Source organism: Equus caballus, chromosome 1 (genome assembly GCF_041296265.1).
Source record: "Equus caballus isolate H_3958 breed thoroughbred chromosome 1, TB-T2T, whole genome shotgun sequence".
NCBI classification, from domain to species: domain Eukaryota; kingdom Metazoa; phylum Chordata; class Mammalia; order Perissodactyla; family Equidae; genus Equus; species Equus caballus.
This window is the reverse complement of record NC_091684.1, coordinates 193,205,171-193,224,657: the sequence shown is the minus strand read 5'-3', so window position 1 is coordinate 193,224,657 and position 19,487 is coordinate 193,205,171. Positions and strand designations below refer to the sequence as shown.

Here is a 19,487-nt window from a genome sequence, read left to right as displayed (position 1 = left end):
GTCCAGGGCTTGTTCTGGAAAAAAATAGGAATCTGCAAAGGAATCCAAGAAGGAGTAGCTAGTGAGGTTGAAGGGAAACTGTAAGCGTGATGTCTTGGTCAAATGAAGAAAGCCCAGCAAAGGCAAGGGGCGATCAGCTGTGTCAAATACTCCTGATAGCCAAGCATTATCAAGACAGAGAGCTGATGCTGGATTGAACAATGTGATAGAGATAAAAACCTGACTGAAGTATTTTCAAGAGAGAATGGGTTGTGAGAGATTGGCAGCAAAGATTACAGTCGATTTTTTGAAGAGTTTTGCTGCAGTGGGATGCAAAGCAATGGGGTGGAAGATGGTGACAGAAGTGGGGTCCGGATAAAAAAATGGGGAACTTTCTATACTTAATCTCTTGGTAATCTCTTCCAGATCCACAACTTTAAATACTATATACATGCATACACTTCACTGCAAACGATATTCCAGGGGATGGAAATAGAATGTGCCACAGTCTGGATCCGAGAGAAATCATGGTGCATTTGGGGAATGAATGATTGATTGCCAAGAGCTCAACATGGCTATAGGATGGAATGAAAGTAGAGGTGAGGCCCTTAGTTCAATACCCTACGAGGTCCTGAGTCCCTTCAACAACCATGTGAATGAGCTTGCCAGCAGATGCTCCCTAAGTTGAGCCTTGAGGTTTCTGCAGCCCAGCTGACACCTTGATTGTAGCCTCGTGAGAGACTCTGAGCTGGAAGACCCAGCTAAGCCGTGCCCAGATTCATGACCTACAGAAACTGAGAGATAACAACATTTACATCGTTTGCTTTTGGAGTAATTTTTGTGTGACAATAGTTAACAAATACAATATTTCAGGAAAATCACTCCAGATGACACTGCAGTGTCAGGAATAAAGAGGGGCAAGACTGGAAGCAGTCACCCCAAGAAGGAGGCTGCTTGTAGAAATGCAAGTGAGAAGTAACAGGCAGGTTACTCTTACCCTTGAAACCTTCTGGAATGACTTTTCTCCCTTCTCCTTTTCCCTGCAGCTGTCAGTCCTAAGAGTAGAAATTTACCTCGCTTCTGTAGGCCAGCCTGATTTCAGTCCAGTGTCTCTTACATTGACCCATTCCACTGTGGTCAAGTCTTCTGTTTGCACCTATATCTCAAGAAACACTCTGTGGCCCAGAAAATCTCAGGGAAGAAGATTTCAACGTCATTACTTGGCTGCTTAAAATTCAGCACATCAATTTTAAGTACTGTATGTAACTTGAAAGGTAGTACATTACACAATTTCCACCCATCAATATCTTAGCACAGAAACTTTATCAAAATAATAGGAACAGGACTTGGAGAGAAAGGAACACAGAGCAGACGGCTATTTTCATGCGTGAATGAAGGGAAGGGAAAAGCACATTTGCTCCAGTGTCTAGTGCTTGGCGCATGGTTGGTGCTAGAAAACATTGAATGAATTAACAAACTGGAATGTAAAAGCTGGAACGAGGAGAGTCTTAGAGTCAGGGAGGAATATGAGGGCACAGGAGGTTTGGAGGAGGCTGGGTTAGGAATGGAAGGAGAAAGTGAAGCACGAAAGAGGAATTTGGGAGGAGGTATTATAAATAAACTACCAACTGCACAGTTTTATCTGGACCTATCTATGCTCAACTGTTAAAAAACAAAACAAAAGAGAGATCGTGATAGAGCTGAAGATTAGCATATTGTTCAGAGGGTCTGAGGCAGTGCCTTCTATTGCATAGGGAAAAAATGGGTTATTTTGTTCCTTAAATATTCAAGCAGTAGCTATAGAGTTTCTGGAAATACCCCTCAACTTACTCTGTCAATATCAGGGAAAGTTCAACTGAAAGAGGCTTCCAGCATGCTCTGGGATTGCAGGTGAAATTCTACAAAATTTCAAGTCTGTAGAATGAAAGGAAATCCTTCTTTCCTCCCTCTTTGGTTGACCTGGAGAGTTTGCGTGTTGGGGATTTATTGAGCTCTATCTGTGATTGTACTGGATGGGCTGTGTGCACAGGAACCGGAGGGGATCGTCAGATTATTGTAACTGAAAAATCCAGCTAATAATGGAATACATTAAGCAACAATGCCAAGAAGGATTAAATATTTCTTATTTCCCATTTCTAAGTATACAATTGTTATTTCTGAATAATTTTAGAATGCTCATGGCTTGATTTAATTGTGGGTTTAATTTTACTACTATCGTATTCTAAGGGTAAAGATTAAGGATTTTGTCCACATTTTCTCCAAATTTTATTATTTTTCATTAGGTTTTCACTTAAATGTGCAAAATGGTGATATCGTTTATTTTAACCTTAAGATTAAACAAATGAGTTGAGCATCATATTGATGATATTAAAAGTTAATGCGCCTTTCGTCATGTTTCTAAATAAAATGAAGAATTTAAATGTGCTGGAATCACACTTTGTAATGCAAAAATTTTGTACACCATGCACTGTGTTTAGAATGTAGCTTTTAGTAATTTATACTTGGAGAAACAAATGGATATGTTAAAATTCCACCCATTACACCACATGCAGTAGTTACTAGTGAAGTCAACATATTGCCTGACTGTCTTCATTATTACTTTATGACTACTTGTGTTTAACTAATAGCTTTTTTTTGTTTTATCCTTCCAATGTACTGAAACTTCCAGAATACTCAATACAGCTGTTCCACATAATGATACTGCCTCATTAGTTTGATGCATTTGCACGTACATACTAATAAGGACAGTCACAAGGAAAAAATACTTTATTTTGTTCTTCCCTGGTGTTCGCTTTTGAAATAAGAACGTTTGCCACTAGTGGATGTTGCAGCTCAAATATAACCAAAGGAAAAATCTCAGGAAAAGACACAGATGGTCTCATTGGACTCCAGAGGAACTACTTGTCTATATCAGTGGCAGTTTCTCCCTGGTTTATCTACCTCACTGTTTGTACAGCGTAAAAATTAATTTTTTAGGTACCACTTCTATAGCTGTAATTAACATCAAGGCTGTAATTTCCTAGTGTGGGCAGACCAAGAGTTACTCGGCTAAAAATAGACCTGCCTAACAGCCTGTAGATAACCTTGTGTCCCCTTTCTGTTAAGAGATTTTCCTGCAGTGGCAGCATCCACGTCCGTGCATTATTCATGTGCATTCCTGCTTCAGCCATTGTCGTGCATCACAGATTACAGCATGGGGTCCCTCCTTTTCGGAGGAGGAGCAGGTATGTACCTCTCAGACAAATCCTAAATTGGATTTTCTGGACCATAACTGACATTGATGGTTTTTTCCGTAATAGATTTGAAAAACAGTTTTTTTTTCTACTGTGGAATCTTCCATTTGCTAGACAGCTGTGCCAATAAAAAAAGTAGAGATTCATGCTATCATATTTGAAATTTAATGTCCATTCAATTTCACTGAAATGCTTTCTGAAAGAGGGTTCCTATGTAGATTTACAACATCTGGGATGAGGAAATTTTAAGCTGCCAAACTCCAGTTGCGACCAAACACTACCCTTTTGAAACAGAGTTCCAGTGGCTAGGAAGGAATTGAGACTAGCGATTTGTGTCCAGGGTTTTATACCCTCATTCATTAGGAGACTCTGCTCAGTTTGGTTTCTTTTATTCTTCTACTATTAATTCTATTTTCTCTAATTCTACACAACTAAGAGCACCCAAAACTTTTAGATATAGTAAGTGCTGAGAAAGAAAAGCAAGACCTAGATAATGACAGTGTTTGGAGAGATTGCAAACCAAAAACAGTTAATTCATTTACACCCTTCTTTGGTCCTAAAGGGATTTAATGAAAGTTTGAAAGATATATAAACTATATTAACGTTAATAGATAGGGGAAAACATCTAGAAGTAGATACTAATGTATTTTTGTAATCTTTTAGAAGCTCAACACAATCTATGTTAAAGAGGAATGATTACAAACGAGGTGAAAGAGGGAGACTAGCTAATGGAGTATTTGTGTCAGCTAGAGGGGCTGAACCAACAGGAGGGCAAATCCTGGCATTCATGTTCTCTTCCAATCTAGCGAGGTTTAGAAATGCCCCCTGCTGACTTTACCTCAAATCCATTTGGAACAGTTCTTGTAGTTAGAATTGGCTTTGTGGCAATCCTGCCCCACTGCCCTATGGCCCGGTGCCTGGCATGTATTAAGTACTTAGTAAATATTAGATGTTTTATTACCAGAATGTTTCGTTTGAATTGCATGGAGCTGGATGATTTCAGCAGAGGATATTATATTCATGAATATTCTGGATTCAGTGTGTCCTTAATAAATCTATAGAACATTTTAATCTATCCCAGAGGAAAAAGCAAGAAGATCTGTCTTTATTTCATTATAGCTATAGGTTTTGGTCAATTAAAGTAATCCTCAAAAGGTTCTCTAAATGGGCAAGAAACTGTCCTTTAAAGTTAATACCTCTGAATCTGACTAATTAAGAGTTTAGAATAAGATTTAGAAGCAGGATTTAATATATGTAAACAAAAGAGAAAATGATTTAGTTTTTAAACCAGAGGATACTGGTCCTGACACCAAAAGGCATATTGGATTTAGTTCTTAGTTAAAAGGCAACTATAAAGCCTCTAATAAACGTTCTGGGAGAGAAAAGATGTCCACATGAAAAAGACCTTCAAAACCTGGAGCCTTTTCTAACCAAATCAATTTCCAGAAGCTACCTCCTCATCCCCTGCATGGCCCACCAGCCACACCAGGTGCTTTGTCCTAGGGCTCCTTTCCTTTATATTCATTAATATTGGAGAGACACATAAACTGTGAGTCAGTGAGAAAGAACTAGAAAAGGGAGGTCCAGGTGGCTGTAGAGTGATGAGTCATCAGGGATAGTGAAAAAGGAGATTTAAAAAAGATCCCTTGGGTTAGGGGAGAGATTAAAGCAGGGGAGGTAATTAAGGAGCTCGGAGGAGAAAGTAAAGGAAGCTGAACACCTGTGCAGAGAGGTTATTTGAGGAAAGTGACCATAATTAGACTGTCTTTCATATTCTACTTATCTATGTGGACAGATGTATAATCTATAATATATAACAGGGTTATAGTTTTCACCACAATTTGATGTAACATCAGCACTTAATTCTAGTTAGGAATTCTGCCTGATTCTTTCATCTTGGGTATTCAGCCTGATGTATATGTTCATACTTTTTCTCCCTTTCTCTTCCTTCTTACATTTATCTGTATATGTTCGTCTAATATAGGCATATTCATTTTATTTGCTCTCAATTATACAAATAATACAAGAATATATCTAATAAAAAACACCTCCAAGTGGTCATGATCAAGCAGAAGTCCCCTTGGGAGGCACCCTTCCTTCTTCATCTCCCTACCTCCAACCACACCACTCTACCGCCAGGGTTAATCTCTGAAGCTAGTCTATGTTGATTACTTTCACTAACCACTCTATATTTAGGTCTTTTCTTATCATGATTTTTAAAAAAGGTAAAATTCTTCCTGAAGAGCATTAGGAGAAACAAAGTTGATGAACTGAGATGAATTGTTCCAACACTATGCTTCTTTGTGGATTTATACAAATCTGACCTCTGACTGATCATGTACTGATATTTAGTTGACATACAATTTTAGAGTATTTTTAGTTCTGGTGAGAGAAAAACTCTCATACCACATGTTTATACATGACATCCTTTATCCTAGGAAATTTGGAATTTGGCTTCCTAATCTCTAGATTGATAACTATTGTATACCAAGATAAAATAAACACAAACAATAACAGTGCACAAAAAACCACCAAACCATGAGTTGATTAGTGTGGTGATATGTGAAATTAAAATTAAAAAGGGAATCAAAATTATTTTTAAACTCGAATTTAAATCTCACTATAAAATCTTTAAAAGTAGAGATAATAGATATGTATATTAATACTAAGTATCACTAAAAAAAATCATTAGTCTGAAGTCCCCTTATTGGCACCATTTTCCTGTGTATCTTCCCAGAAATATTAGGTTCTGTATGTATACACATCTTCTGCCCTCCCTCCTTAATTATAAATTCTTCTTTTCTTCTAATATTTGGGTATAATAAATTCATGTGATAAGACCTTGAGTTTAGTTATCAGAAATGGTATTGACGACAAATTCTAGAAAAATGGCCTTTAAATTTATGAGTTTATGGGAGGGATTCTAAAATTATGTTATTTGTAAAAAATGAGGAACTCTCCCCTGCCCGTCAGCTTTTCCAACCAAATTAAACTGCCCCAAATTTATAGATCCAAGATTCCTTTCTGGTCGAGTCTTGATAATACTTCTTCATATTGTGTAAGTAATTAAAAAATCAGGCTAATACCACCTCAGTGGGGTGTGGGTTTTTCTGTCCCCAGCTTTCATGGACCCTAATCATCTTGACAATTAGAGTAACTTTATCAACTCTCTGGGAAGAACCCATCCAATGAGATTTAGTTTCTTTTCTATCCCTCTATTTTTATTAAGGACAACTCTGCTGCCCTCAAATTATAGACAATTAAATTATTTTTAGATTATCTATTTAAAATATTTGCTAATTACTTTCTTGATACATTAATTTCAAACTTGCTTTTTTCCAAGGAGCAACTAGTCCAAGCACTGTTATTCTGCGATTGACCACTATCATACCTTATTATGATTGTATTTTGCCATATATATCTATATAGATTGCCTTTGACCAGTGCCCCTTCAAGGCCTCTGTGGTAATTGATATGTAGAGAGTCCACAGTAAAGGCTCTTGTTCCATGACCCTGGATGGGACTTAGATGACACAGGCTGGACCAATGGACCATTTTAGTGACATTAGGAAGAGCCAATCACTTTCTCCTTCGAGGGAGAGAAGGGCCAGCATAACCTGCTTATCCCAGGATTTTTATGGAAGCAGCAGTACCAACCAGCACTCTCAGACCCTCATGCCTCATGTTTAGGGAAGAAAGAGTTAGAAGGAAGGAGACCAGAGAGGAATGGTGGGACTTTTTCCCAGAAGGGTAACATCCAACCCTATCTCTACTTTCCAGTCTTTTACAAAGCAAGCATGTATAAGAAAAAAAAAGCCATATTTTTGGGCTTTAATTTCCTTGTCACAATGAATATGCTGCCCATTAGCAGTATGGACAAAAGATATCCTTGGTTTTGAGTAGCACTGTTCCTTTGAAATACATTGAAATGAAATATCCTTGGAGTCAGGTGGTGGTAGCAGGGTGGAACAAAATTTGGTTCCTACAACTGGGCATGGTATTTTGTTAAAAGGTTAAAATTAATCTAGCCTAAATCGTTATGCTCTTATCATGTGGCACTGATCTTTGGCATTTGGGTTATCTCCTTATTTCTGAGCAGGAGAGTAATAAATTTTTGAAAAGAATCTTGACCCTACCCATGGGTACTTCCTGTTTATCTCCATGTGCAGATGAAGTGGCTTTCTTAAACATTTGTTCTTGTCAGACTCGTCAACTTTCGCAAGAAAATGTCAATCGGGCCTCTGGGTTGAGGAGCTGTTAAAACATATGGCTTTGCTCTTAACCAGAAAAACAGAATAGCTGCGCTCCAGCTACTTGTCAGGCAATATAATGTTCAACTCACTGCCACTCAACATTTATCAGAAGCTCAGCTGGGAGAAAATATTTATGAAAGATTGTCTGAAGGATATGCAGTCTGTCCATTCATCTAGCTACTCTTAAATCCACCCCATCTAAGCTAGACAAGCAGAAATTCTGGAACATTGTTCTGGTCCTCATGGGAATGCTTCTACTAAATTGTGGAGTGTCATTTTGCCATAAGCTTGTGCTGAGCGATGTTGGAAGGAACAGATCTTTGAAACCCACTGTGTTTACTATGAGGCTGTTGTAAATGATTCTTCACTATGTCACACAGTTTTCACTTTATGAAGGCCCTCAGGAGAAATTTCTCTCATGTCAGTACCAGCAATGGAAGTGTTCCCCATTGCAACTAGTTTGTTTATAAGCACATAAACACTGAATCATAACTGATTGCGCTTCTGCCTTTGCGTTATTTGCTAGCAAGTAGAGAGCTAGAGTTGTAACTCATTTCTGGAGAGCATTCAGGAGTTACCAACATGTATTTTGAGGCCTAATTTCATGTCTGGCCTCACCTTATTTGGCTTTACTTAATTTACTCTTTGTTTGGGGTAAGATGAGGAAAGGTGGGGAAAATCTTCATAGAAGACCTGCTCAGTGGAGTCTGGAAAGGTGGTAGTTCCTGGATGAAGAAGAGGAACTCACTTTGCTGGTGGAGCACAGCGCTTCGGTCTACAGGTAAATCTGTGCGTAAATACCGTTTCATAGAAATCCAGGTCGTAATATGATGTCTCACTGTCTGTCTGGCACTCAAACATTCTACTCCAGTGACACACATTTTGTGTTTCTTCTGGTCCTCCTCAGTGGAAGGAGACTTTCCTGGGAATTGCGAAGAGAAGCATTTGGCAATGGGGTGGACCAGGAGGGGATGGAGTCTAAAGATGACAAGGAGATGGAATCCATACGAATTACATTGTTTCCGAGTCTCATTCAGGAATTGAGTAGAAATATCTGAGTCTGAAGCTAACCACACAGATAGCATATCAGCGCTCAGCCACCAAATGAACGTGTGCACTAGGCCATCAGTCACACAGATGTCTCTTTCACAGCTTGTGTCAAAATCTGGCACTGATTTTGGCAGTGGCAGGTAAGTCACCCTTTCAGGGACAAAACTGCATGCTACAGAAATTATTCACCTTAATTTCCGCCAAATGTTAAAAGATCTTTTTGCTTTTTTCTAAAGTAACATGTAAAACAGTATTTTCCCAACTCTAGTCTGTGGAGGATGACAAGCATTTTCCTTCATCAGCCTGTGATGTAGGGAGGATGTGATGTGAGGATAATGCAAGTGATTTTTCATGAAACTGAAGTTATTTCACTTAAAATTCTGTGTTGCATTCTGAGATTAGGTACTTTGTACTTTTAGGTGTTCCTATGTTCTTTCCTTTATGACACTATAATGACAGATTTTTAAAAAATGCCTCCTATTGTTAAAATGTAATAATAATAACCTAAGTGAGTCTCGAGGGCTGGCAAGTATGGTTTTTCAGGTTGTTTACAGCACAAGGCAGTAAAATTACATGTGAATTACATGTTTGGTGATTATTCAAATTTCAGAAACCACTAACTGAAAGGATGTGCGCTTTTTCTGTAGTAGGTCTGCTCTTTTACCCCCACGATTAGAAAATTTAGCTATTGTTTCCCCCTAAACGTTGCCACTTCCTAAATGATTCTTATGAAAACATTGTGGAGATGAGAAGATAATTACCCACAGCTTTGTCAAAAAATATGGAACAGATTAATATGCTTCACTGATGTGAAGAAGATGACAGCTGGAACCCTTTAAAAGACAGCTTCTGCAGCTCAGGACCCTGACGTTTCCAGTTGTCAATAGCAACGCCTCTTTCTCAGGTTGTTGATTGGGGCTGAAAGGCATTTGTCAGCTCCTCAAATGTATTTAATATGCTGCAACAGAGGCTAAAGCACAGGGTTTTTCTGCATTGTCGGCTGCCCTACTGTATCTTCAGGAAATCAGTTTAGGTGGTTTTTTACTAGGTTTCTGGTCTTCTTTTTTATAAAGACGTGCATTGTAGATGGCCTCCATGCACACGTGTGCTCTCACACACTCAGTCTTTACCGGATGGGGGATCCATTCTGTACAACTGAAATGGCATGGCAGCAGAGTTACTGAAGGGGAATGACAGCCTGTTATTATGCGCTAAGCACACCGGACACAAAACCAGTGCTTCTCCAACTGTAGAAATTACGTTCTCAAGGTCACACAAACAGCACGACTCTATGTCACTGCAGGATTGCTGTAGGGTTAGGAAACACGCTTTTCTGTGTCATTGAAGTCTCTGCAGAACTCTTAATCCTAACTCAATGCAATACCCTGAAAAGCTGGATAAATACATCTCACCCAGGAAAAGGTTTGCAAGGTTGAATGACTGCAGGTGATATTTTAAGCAAAAGGATTTTTCATTCCTTCTCTTCGAGAAAAGCGAAAATTTCCTCAGTGTGGGTAAAATATGTCATAGAATTTGTCTTCCTCATAAAATGCAGTTTCCTTGTCATATTTCTATGAGAGATAATTTTCAGAATATAGTAAAAATTTACTGGATTTGCAGATAATGTCTAATGTGTGAGATTGAAAAGTTACCTTGCAGCAACTAATTTAGTTGAGAACCACACCTTAACAAGGCCTCAAGGTTTGGCCTGCCCTCCTTCAACAAGAAACTCCACGGTAAGCCACCTTTTTACCCATGTGCAAATGGGTTGCAAAATAGTGGAGATATTTTATAAAGGTGCACTTTACAATGATTTTGTAAAAATTTTTAGATCTGAATGAAATAGGAGTCTAGTCTTGTTTGAAATGTCAATAATGATTTCAATAGGTTGTTTTTTCCTAAAAAAAATTAAACACTTGATAATACTAAATATTTTTGTCCTATTAAAGCTTTCAGGAAAAAGATGGGATATAAAATAAATATTAAAATTAAACTCTGTTTTCATAACATTACATACATCTTTGTCCATGTGCTCTCTTTCTCACCTTCCACTTCCCTACTTTCACTCCTTCCCACGGACCCCTCCATTCACTGTTCTCTCCTCTTTGAATGCTTTTTTCTTCCAGTCACTCAGATCTCTTTGACTATAAAGTCTGTGTTTTTCTCCTGTGCAGCACTGAAGGCAAGGGAGTTTGTTGCTAAGGTGAAATATCTATTTCTGGAAACATTTGACCTAACTTTTAAGGAAATCTAAAAAATGAATGCTACCTGGGAGCAAGGAGATAACTGCGGTTTCCTCATGGGGACCCTTCTAACACGATGACTGCGCTTTCCATCAAGAAAAGTCTCAATCAGGAAAACACATCCGTAGAATCCATACAATTTCCAAACAAATGAACTACATACTGAGAGCAGGCAGACTCAGATTAAAATGAACCAAAAACCTTTCCTCCTTCCAAAAGGAGAAACAAGAGATTGTGTTATCATCTTTGGCAAATCTTTTACTAGTTCTTTTTATTATTTTTTCACTTTGTAATATCATTTGGATTGAGTTTCCGCTAGAGTATCTTAGAATCTTAAAGACCAATAAAATAGGAAGCACGTCGTTCTTTTAAGTAGGCCGCGAAATCAAGATCGGCAGTTTTATTTCATGAGCGGTATCTGTCCAACCTCTATAATGTTTATTTCCACCTCTCCCTTTGGACGCCTCTTATTTTATTCCTCTTATGTTATTTATTTAATAGACTCTTCAAAAAGAATAGTCTGTTCTGGACAGCTTAAGTGAGGGGCTTTTAGAATTGACCAGTTCAAAATGAAGAGAAAAAACTCTCAACATGGCAAAATAAAGTAACTTTAAATATAACTACAATATGTTAAATGTAAACAACAGTGGTAAATATTACTTTAGATCACAGCAACCGAAATGTCCTCCTTTAAATAAGTTGCCAAAAGGCAAAGTTAGCACAGCCTGATCAATAATGCTGTTTTAAATAAGAAAACCTTGAAATAGGCTTTATAGATGGGTAAATATGTTTTCTCCTCAGCGCTTTTCAATACTAATCATTTTCCCTCTCTCTTCTGCTGTGGTTGAGTAAAACAGCCAATAGCAAAACCATTATTTTTTTACTTACTTTAAAACTTGCTTACCTGGGCTAATATGCTAGCATCAATCAAGATGATGTTCTGAAGGAAATAAATAGCTATAAACCCTCCCACATCTTTACTCCTTACTGCAGGATAGAAAGTGTGAGCTTCATTTCTTACTGTGTTTTAAAGAGTTATGACCTGGTTTACAAAGGAATCTGAGGGTGAGGGCGTTTTTATATTCATATCCTCACATGTTCTTTGGTTCTAATTCAGCTAATCACCATTCAAGATGGTTCCATCAGCTTGTCTTTTGAAGCAGGGTCCGTGAACAACTAGAGGCCTTTAGGCCTCCTACAGAATGGTCTGAAATGCAAGGATCAGCCAATATCTTTTTGAAGTTCCCGGTCAAGATGGGCAGAGAAGGGATTAGAAGGGGGGCGGTGATAGAGTTTGATCTCATTGCAATCAGTTGGTTACCCTCACATTCCCTGGACCTCGCATCTCTGTTAGTGCCGCCTAAATAGCTAAGATAAATCCAGCCAATGGTTAACAGAGGTTAACATAAGGGAAACTGTCTTATAGAGGGGAACCATGTTAGGACAATCAGTGACCCTGATCCACAAGGCACCCCCCTTTCCTTGTCAGCAATGCTGTAGTTTGCACGGAGCGGAGATGAGTACACACCTGCTATGGTCGTAGCCTTGGCTTGTACGTAGACCTCCCTATTCTGATAAGGCAATAACTGTGTTGTTTTAGTTTTCCCAGGGATGTAATGACCTTCGGGAAAATGTCCTCTGCTAGTATCTGTCACTGGTGACAAGAGAAAGGGATGCTCTGTGGTCTCAAGGACTGCAACACTAGATGGTCAACACTCCGAGACTCCCCTCTTCAGCCCATTTGCCCTATAGAACTGCTTCAACATTTTGTAGTTTTAAGATGGTTCTTTAGGACACTAGTCTGCCATCTTCCCCCTTGCTAGCAAGCTGTAATAAAAAGACTCTTTCTCTCCTACCACCCTGTCTCTTGACTGTTGGCTTGTATTTCAGTGAGCAGAAGACCCCTTTTGGCAGTTGCATCTCTTCTTCCACACTACATATCCTTTCTGTCATCGCCCTTCTCCACGAAATGCAAATGACAAAGAATGAGGGTTCTCCCTGACTTGGAGAGCTGATTTTAAAGGATTGATGTCTTAAGAACTGTTTTGTTAATGCAAAGGCTGGAGGCATTCTGGAGAAATTTGGATGCTAAAAATGGCACCTGCTGATGTAGTAACTCATATTGGGGTTGAAACTATGGAGTATTTTGTAAACTGTAAAGTGCATATACATTATGAGGTATTAGTTGCTTATTTGACACTAGAATAATTTGATTAGTAAATATTATATATATCTATCAACTGCTTATTTAATCATTAATTTGGCTGGTTGGTTCAGTTTCAACACTGCTTTAAAGTAACTTCATTGAGGGGAGTCTAATTTTTTAGTAGTTTTTTGCAAATCTTTAATAACATCACATTTTTTTCTTCTTTAAATGAACCGTGGAACTTTCAGGCAGTGTCGATGGGAGAGCAGTCGCCATTAAGTATCTATCATTCAAAAGTACTATGTATTGCTAATAAATATTAAACACAATGCTAATAATATAATGCAAGAAAAAAATTGGAAACTAAAATCAAACCCAAACAAGGCACTTATTTGAATAACTACTAATTTAAATGACTTCTCTTTCTGATTATAAAAGCTAATGATTTGGGGCAGGCAGGTGGCACAGCAGTTGAGTGCACACATTCTGCTTTGGCAGCCTGGGTTTCCCGGTTCAGATACCGGGTGAGGATGTGGCACCGCTTGGCAAGCCATGCTGTGGCAGGCATCCCATGTATAAAGTAGAGGAAAATGGGCACAGATGTTAGTTCACGGCCAATCATCCTCAGCAAAAAGAGGAGGATTGGCAGCAGATGTTAGCTCAGGGCTAATCCTCCTCAAAAAAAAAGAAAGATAAGGATTCATAGCATAGGCAATAAAGATATATGTACGGGAGTGAATTCCAACATGGTGAAGATAGGAGATTAGAGATAAAAGAGAAGCTGGACAAAGAGATTAGGCAGCTGAGAGCACGCTGTTTCCTAGATCAGGTGTTATTCTAGTATTTGAATTAAAGAAGGAACTTATATAACAAATGGGAAAATAAGCAGATTAATTACAAACATAGAGACATTTTGACCGCATTTTGTGAGCAATTTATGTGATATTTAGCAGTGTTGAATAATTATGTCATTTTACTTATAGATTATGTCTCTTTAAGAGTTAGCATGTATCTAAAATAACGAATGTAATTTTAACTAAACTGTTTCACATTTAATTAATTTTGTAACATGTTTTGAAGGGTTTTATTTCAATTGTGACTGGGTGATTTTGATGATCTCTTCTGTCCCACCTTCTCTTCTTAGTATTCTGGTTGTGAAGTGTTTACTTAGCAACACCATTGGGATGTCTGTGCGTTCTTTCACTTATTATTCAACAAATATTTGTTGAGAACTTACCATGTGCCAGGCACTGTTCTAAACCTTGGGTATATAGCTGTGAAAGCAAGAGATAAATTTCCTATGCCGTGTAGTTTATATTCTAGCAAAAGAGACAGAACATATATAAATCAACAAGGAAATATGAAAAATAATGGCAAGTGATAAGTGCTATAAAGAAAATAAAGGAAAGGGGTGGGAAGAGATGCATTGTGCTTTTTTAGAGAGGAGGCAGGGGATCTTTTAAACACAGTCCTAGAAGGAGCTGCGAGAGTGAGCCAAATAACTCTAAGGACACAGTGTGAAAGAAGGATTCGAAGTGAGACCAGGATCGTGTGCCCCAGATACCTGGTAGGAGAGCAGCACTGGGGTGCTAAGTCACTGATGCAATTCTGAGGGAAATCACATTTTTTCAAAAGTGTGTTTAGTAGATTCCTTTTACATGACTGAAACAATGGCAGGACTGCAAGCTGGAAACATATCTTTCATTGAGAAACATTCTTTATCCATCCTTTAGGCAATTTCAGGCTCACTTTCTAAAATGAACTGAGATTTAATTTTATCGTGATTATATTACATACGTTAAACTTTGCAGCTCATTTGGATTTATGAAGAGAAAGCCACATAATGAATTCTGATATGATTTCAGCTAAATTTGGAAGTCAATTTCTCAAGAAAGGAAGAAGTGTGTTACATTACTTAGCAGGCATCACTAAGAATCAGCCTGGTTTCTCTAAGAACAAGTGATACCGAACTAGCTCCATTTCCTTTTTTGACAGAATTGTTAGGCTGGTAGATCAGAGAAAGGGAAGATATAAAGCTTATCTGGGTTTTATTAAAGTAATCGAAAGTTTCTCTAAACTTGTGAAGAGATATGGGCTAGGTGTTAGTACAGATATGTTTCTTGGTGTTGATTGACAAGCTGCATCCCACTTTGCTACTTAGATAAATGTTGGCTTGGAGAAAGTTTCTGGTAATGTGTCTTAGGGATCTTTCCTTGCCCTGTACATTTCAGAAATGTTACTAGGGACTTAGATGAAGGAAATACATTCCAAGCCAAACTCGACGTGCTAGAGTGATGTGACAGAGCAGAGTGAAGTTTCACAGGAAAAGAAAAACATTAAAGTTTTATCCTTTCACCAAAAAAAAAAAAAAAATCAGCTGCAACAAGGTCAAAATACTGAAGGCACGGCTTAGGAGAAGCATGTGTGGAAACTAAGATTTTCATTTAATGTGGGTAAACAGTTTAATGTGACTGCCAAAACTGCCACCTTGGGCTGTGTCATTTGAAAGAATCGTGTCTGGAACAAGGGTGATTCATTCTTTGCTCTACTTTGCATTAGCCAGACCATATGCCATTTCCAGTTTTAGGCACCAGACTATATTTAGGAATATGTTAGGAGAAGAGAAGCCAAGGTAGTGAGTGAACTTGAAAGAATATCACATGGGGAAACATGGTTAAGACAAGAGGATACTTTGCCCATTAAAGAGAAGATGTGACAAATATGAAGGATGAAAAGGACAAACAAATGGAAACCAGATGGAATCAGATTTAAGCATAACACGACTGTGACCTAAGGATAAATTGGTCTGAACAGTGACCACATTAGCCTCCTTGGGCTGCCATAACAAAGTACTTCAAACTGGTTGGCTTAACCTACAGAACTTGGTTGTCTCACAGCTCCGCAGGCTGGGAGTCTGAGATTATGGCGTCAGCGGGTTGGTTCCTTCTGGGGGCTGTGTGGGAGAATCTGGGCCAGGCCTCTCTCCTAGACCCTGGTGGTTTGCTGGCAACCTTTGGCATTCCTTGTCTTGTAGACCCATCACCTCCGTGTCTTCCTTCGTGTTCACGTGGTGTCCTCCCTGTGTGCGTGTCTGTCTCCAAGTTCCCTTTCTGTAAGGACATCAGTCATATTGCATTAGGGGCTCATCTTGCTTCAGCATGATCTCATCTTAACTAATTATATCTGCAATGACTCCATTTCCAAATAAGGTCACATTCTGAGGTTCTGGGGGTTATAACTTCAACATACGAGTTTTTAGGGGATGCTCTTCAACCCACCGCAGTGACTAATAGCTGAATGTCCTCCTAGAGATAAAGATGTGAGATTTTGTCTCAGGGATATTTTTTTCTTTAAACCTCAAGATCAAAGAGATAAGATAGACTGCTTAAGAAATACAAATTAAAAAAATATTTTCTATGATTTTGAAGAGGGTGGTAAATATTTTAAAGAATCTATAGGATATCTTTTATGGTGAAATCTCTCATATCTAACCTCCACTTAATCACTTGCTAGATAAAACTAAACTCTCTGGGGCCTGCCCCATGGTATAGTGGTTAAGTTCAGCATGCTCCACTTCAGCGGCCTGGGTTCACAGGTTCAGATCCCGGGCATGTTCCTACACCACTCATCAGCCATGCTGTGGTGGTGATCCACATATAAAGTGGAGGAAGACTGGCACGGATGTTAGCTCAGCGACAATCTTCCTCAGCAAAGACAAACAGCCCCCCCAAAACCTAAACTCTCTGTTATTTCTCTCAAATATTCTGATGATGAATGGGTGTGCTGAATCACCATAGTTATGGGGCTCATCTCAAATATGGTTGTTCACTTTTATTTCCCCTAGTTGAGACTCTTTTATTTGCCTGACAAGATTCAGTTATATTTGCTTCAAAACTTGTATATTCCTGAAATGTCAATATAATTATGTGATTTAACTACATATTACCTAAACTCATAATATTTAAGTGGGGAAGGAATAAAGTTGTTGTTTCTATGAAAATAAAGTTCATACTTTAGAAGAATACCATGAAGGCAAATTTTATTTTAAAAAATATTGTCAAATTAGACATAGTGAAACAATTGTGAAAGCCTGGAAAAAAATCATCAAACTGTGAAAGGATGTACGTTCATTGCCTCCCAAATGTCTTCTTTCCTCTTTAGAGAAAGTAAAGCTGGAAATTTTAAAAGATGAATTATGAGTGTGATTCATGCAAGAAATGTAATGGAGGATTACAATCAATGGAGACATTCGAAGAAAGGACTTTGGCTCTGCATCAAAGGAAAGGAGAGTAAATCTGCCTTTACATATTTTAAATTAAAATAAAATGTTTATAATACATATTTGGTGTTTCTTAAAACTGGGATTCAGTTACTAAGGCAGGTGGAGAGAATGGAAGTTGGATAAAGTACTAGCAGACCTGTCGTTGTTATTAATATTTCCTTTTTGTGAATATTGAACCTCTCAGCTTCAGTAGTCAGCAGTAAGAAGCACCGAAATCGGGAAGCATAAACTACGTATACAGAATTCCTATCATGTTCTCCTAAAAACAAACGGCAAAATTGTAATAAACTGTCCTTTGGTGCTTGCTTTTTAGAATGACAGGCATGGGATCTGAGTCTTAATTGCCTTTGGCTTTCATGACTGCTTTTTACAGCATTAATGTTTGACCAGGCAGAGTACGTTTCAGTGGACAGCTCTACTCCCTCTTAAAAGAAACCGAAGTCCAGCTGAAACTCCTCATCACGTGAGCCAGGATCATGGTGTTCCTTTTGGATGAGGCAACGTACTTCTCCATTAAGGCAGCTCAGCTGGACACTTCTGGGTTAGGGTGTCGCCCTTAAAGGTTACATAATGAGTTGGAATTAGACTGTCTTGCTTGCTTTTGATGAAACTGATCAAAAGAATGATAACGGTAGTCGCTTCTTAGAATTCTATTTAACAAATGTTTGCCATTTATCTAATCTCTAGGGAGAATTTTGGCTATTTGTCTAGTGAAATTCATTGGAAATCAGGGTTTGTCACAGCCGTTCTACAATCAGTCAAGTGCTCCTTATACAATGAATGAGATGAAAAATAGTGATACATACATGGTGCCTACTACATAACAGTTCCAGAAACCATTGTAGTGCTTTATTAACTCAATCTTCCTGGCCAGTCTAAAAGGTGGGTACCGTTATTATTCCTGTATTTGCAAAGGTGGGAATTGAGGCACAGATTAATCACTTGTCCAAGATCACACAGCTGGCAAGTAGTGGAACTGGGATTATTAACAACGCAACTTCATAAATTACATTTCATGATACGTGGAGCTGGAAAAAGTCACAAAATAAAGTTTGGTTTAAAAATGACTACCACTTTATTAAGAAATTGTATAAATGAGTATCCCTGATAACTTCCTTTTCAAACTCACTAAGCATCATTCACCGTGGATAAGGAACAAGCATACGCTTTAATTTTTATCAAATATTTCAGCAATGACTATCTGACAGAGGAGCCAATATCAGTCAGAGGGCTTGTCAAGCTGAAAGGCTTGTTGCTGCCTCCTCACCCCTGTTCCGTATGCCTCTCTCCTCACATGTAGTTTTTATCAGAGTAGGGAAGTAAATGCAGTTGATGGTAGTGTGCTGCATCCTTCAGGTGTATTTCAGCTGTGGAAGGCTGAAAGACACTGAAATTGATTGTTCTGTATTATTTTTCTGTATAACCTTTTGCTGACGGTCCATTTATATACTGTTTAGTGGCTGTTCCACCACATGCCCATCTGGGTGGGCAGTGTAGGATAGGTTGCCGAGAGACCAAATAAAAGACCTGGAGACACCCAGCAAGACATATGGATTTATTGGGAGTTACTCATAGCAAGATCCAATGGCGGCCGGCTGGACAGCAATGTGAACCCGCTACCACCCCCTGAGAGAAGCTGGCTTAAGTAGGCAGAGGAACAAAGGCTGCATGCTTGCCAGAGAGGATCATCCTTGTATGCCCTGCATTCCAAGGACCAGAGTCCCCCCAGAGGGCCTCTGTTTTCCCTCAGGCCGTGAGGGTCTCTGGCTAACTCTCCAAAGAGAAAGCAGTTGGGTGGGCCAAGCCCAGGACGGTTATCATTGTAAGTGCTGGTGCACAGCCCAGACCGGAGCCTCAAGGACACATGGTTTATAAAGGGGCATGCCAGCTAATGCCCCTACACTCCACCCCCCATGTATCTGAATGGCCCTTACAATCTTATGGCACCAGTTTTCCTCAGTTTCCTTTGAGCCGGACACAGAGAGGAGCACTGTAGCTTGAGACCACAACAGCAATAGAGAGCACAACATGAAAATAAAAGTAGTAAAAAGGCAAGGACATCAAAGAAGACATGTCACCAGGTGGAGAGGAGTAGAAATGGGAAAGTGGTCAGTGTTCCTCCACTCTCCTAGGGCCCTTCAGTCAGAGGCGTGGGCAGCTTGAAGACGCCATGGTAGCCGGGCGGGTGAAGAGAGAGGCAGCTCGCTGCACACCCAGCAGTTGGAGCAGTTTTGTGTTGGCAAGGGAGCGTGCCCAAGCAGCCAAAAGGGTTGGCAGACATTGTCCTAAGGACAAAAAGTA

The 19,487-nt window shown here is 39.0% G+C and overlaps 1 long non-coding RNA gene across 1 annotated transcript; it reads left to right on the top strand.

Moving 5' to 3' along the window:
• The first annotated feature begins 3,084 nt into the window (after positions 1 to 3,084).
• On the top strand, positions 3,085 to 17,243 carry LOC138925216 (uncharacterized). Its single transcript, XR_011441134.1, has 4 exons — positions 3,085 to 3,203; positions 8,125 to 8,246; positions 8,373 to 8,655; positions 17,066 to 17,243. It is a non-coding gene; the product is annotated as an uncharacterized lncRNA (long non-coding RNA).
• Positions 17,244 to 19,487: the final 2,244 nt, after the last annotated feature.